At 33.5% G+C, this 3,094-nt stretch overlaps 1 pseudogene; it reads right to left on the bottom strand.

The window, feature by feature from the left end:
• The window catches only part of LOC107696308 (40S ribosomal protein S6 pseudogene), a 29,907-nt pseudogene that overhangs the window by 12,131 nt on the left and 14,682 nt on the right, over positions 1 to 3,094 (bottom strand).

A 3,094-nucleotide genomic window follows, 5' to 3' on the forward strand; every position in this document is an offset into this window, starting at 1 on the left:
CCAAAGAGAAAGGAAAAATTGAAATCGCATCATATGACCCCTTTAAGTAAAACTGGTGAGAAACAGCTGAGGCTCTGTCATTTTTTTATTTTACTTTATTTACCTCAGGAGAGTTAACTACTCGCAACTTTACAATAGAAAATAATGATGTCCTTTAAAATACAGTATTCTGACTGAGGATAATAATGGGATGCTACTTATAGGCAAACATTTGCTAGCAGTTTAATGCTTAACTAAATGAACAAAGACAAAAATACAGTAGCCTATTTACAGATGAAACTGACCTGCACTTGAAGCCCTGAACGGGTAAGTAATTTTGCCCGGTGCTCCTGATGGCCAGTCCGGGCCTGCATCTTTCATATGTACATAGGCCTACTATATTGCATATATATTGCAGAGAGTAACATAGCTGTAACAACTGATTATAAATGAAGCATAGGAATATGTCTAACCACTTTATATAATAACCATTTAGGCCAATATAAAGGCATTAAGGCACAATTGAAAATGAAACAGGATAAATTGATGCAGGTAAGGGAGTGACTTACCAATAATATGTGTGATATAGCAAGTACACAGTACAGACCAACACAGAAAATTCATATTGCACTTGATAAAAAAAAAAAAAACGCTACCTCCAACTGAAAACCTGTTGAAAGGTCAGTGTGTTTTACTGCTTTCTCCAATATGCACATTTGTTCCAAAAAAAAAAAACTTAAACAGTTACAGTATGTGCCAAACAGTAGTATTTACAGTCGTGGTCAGAATTATTGGCACCCTTGGTAAATATGATCAAAGAAGGCTGTGAAAATAAATCTGCATTGTTAATCATTTTGATCTTTTATTAAAAACATTCACATAAATCTAACCTTTCATTGGAGAATAAGAATTTAAAATGGGGGGAAATATCATTATGACATAAATGTTTTTCTCTAATACACAGTGGACACAATTAACGGCACCTTTTATTCAATGCTTTTTGAAACCTCCGTTTAGCATAATATCAGCTCTGAGGTTTCTCCTATAATGCTTGATGAGGTTAGAGAGCACCTGACAAGAGATCAGAGACCATTCCTTCATCCAGAATCTCTCCAGACCCTTCAGATTCCCAGCTCCATGATGGTGCTTCTCCTCTTCAGTTCACCTACAACCTGTTTTTGCAAAGGAAAATCACAAAGACACTTTTAGATGCAAAAAAGGGACAATTTTACTCCCTTCGGTTATAATACAATAACTCTTGTTAAGAAGCTGTTATTTGAAAGATTCTTTTTTTTTCTGGTACGTCTTGGCACCTAGTGGATCAAACAGTATAGCCTCAGTTGCAGAGAGCTGGAGCAAATAGAACCTGAATAACAGACTTTCAAAAATAAAATTCTCAAAAAAAATCAAAGAGCGCCTATGTTTTTTTTAGTGTTTATTGTAATACTTAAAACCTATATAATGTTATTATTAATGTTATTTATGAAGAATTACAATTATATTTTGTAGTTCAAAGGTTTTCTATACAATGACACCATTTTTTTTTTTTCATTTCCTCCATTGTATGTGTGTAGGGTAAACATTTGAATTTGGGTATGTCAAATTTAGGCGAAAATACAAAAAAACGCCCCAGAGCTTAAGGGGTTAATGACGAATAATGTCTCAAGCACAACCATTAAATATGATAATTATGTGATTTTAGTATTTTAATTAATATCTACATGGATGGCGCATTTCAGTTCATAAAAATGCTTTCAAATTCTTAGATTTCCTAAAAATGCTTTATTGATTGATGTTTCCTAAAAGTTCCATTGTTGCTTAATATTGAATAATGATATCCAATATTCACAAGGCATTCATATTAGGCTATTTAAAACGTGACGTCTGAGCAGAAATGCAGCTCTGGTTTCATGTGCGTACTGAAAACTTGTTTGTATATCATTATTGACTGGAATGCATTTCTGATTAATTGTACATCAATACTAGTTTGAGCGACTATTATGTGTATGCACTCTTTAAAAAAGTACAGGCTACATTTACTACGACATACTTACCATTTCTGCTCAAAATTGAACCCACTTGAAATGAAAAGCAATGCTACAGTAAACATCTCTTCAGGGAATCAACTTAAATGAATACTTCCATAAATAATCATTTAGAAATGTATACATTTATTTGCGGATGACGTTCTAAGTTTTTTACACATAGCCAATTGTTTTATTTCAGACTCATTTTTAAAAACAAACAGACAAATAACTTTATGGCAGATCTCTCTCTCTCTCTCTCTCAGTTTCAAACCCTGTGCATTTCATGTTTTGCATGACAAAGCTGCATCCATGAAAACACCTTGAAACCACATCCATTTGAAGGCTATTTCAAACCAACAATCAAATGAATTGCATTGCAAATATCATGACATGACTCGTACCAGACGCTATGTAATCAAAAGTAATATGATTGACATTGTACACATTCACAGGCTGAAAAGAAGACAGAAAAATCATAACCATGGCATGATCTTCTCATGTGTTCCTGCTGATTTTACTCAAGAAAAACAAGAAACACTGAAGATGATTCAAGATGATTTGGAGAAGATTCCTAAACATACATAATCATCATGATGCAATTCAATATGAATACAAATAGCCTACATCAAGAGGAAACATTTTACACTTGCTCCAATTATGAGGTTTAGATCTTGGCTTTCTGATGATGGATTTATGCAAAACCTCTGACAGTTTTTCCTTATCCTTGCTTAACTATATCCTGTTATAAATAGGGGCATTTTTGCCCCATAGCTTGAATTTGGGGTCATTGTTTATTAATTTTGGTGGCATTTTTGCCCCGAGCCTCTGTTTAATTTCAGAAATAATGTGTGCATGGTGTGATGGTGGGGGCGGGGCTCTTTTTCGAGTGTAAGCAGTGGCCCCTTCTGTTTTTCACGATACAAATCCTTGCAAAGCAACTTTACAGCAAATTAAAATATAAAATATTTTAAAATATTTTATATATCTAAAATATATTTAGTAGTAGCTTATCAGTGGTGACTGTCATTTCATGTACATATGGCAGAAATGTATGGAAAAATCAATTAAAGACGTAATCAATTAAAGAC

The sequence above is a fragment of the Sinocyclocheilus anshuiensis genome, unplaced genomic scaffold (genome assembly GCF_001515605.1).
Source record: "Sinocyclocheilus anshuiensis isolate Anshui unplaced genomic scaffold, SAMN03320099.WGS_v1.1 scaffold62, whole genome shotgun sequence".
Classification (NCBI taxonomy): domain Eukaryota; kingdom Metazoa; phylum Chordata; class Actinopteri; order Cypriniformes; family Cyprinidae; genus Sinocyclocheilus; species Sinocyclocheilus anshuiensis.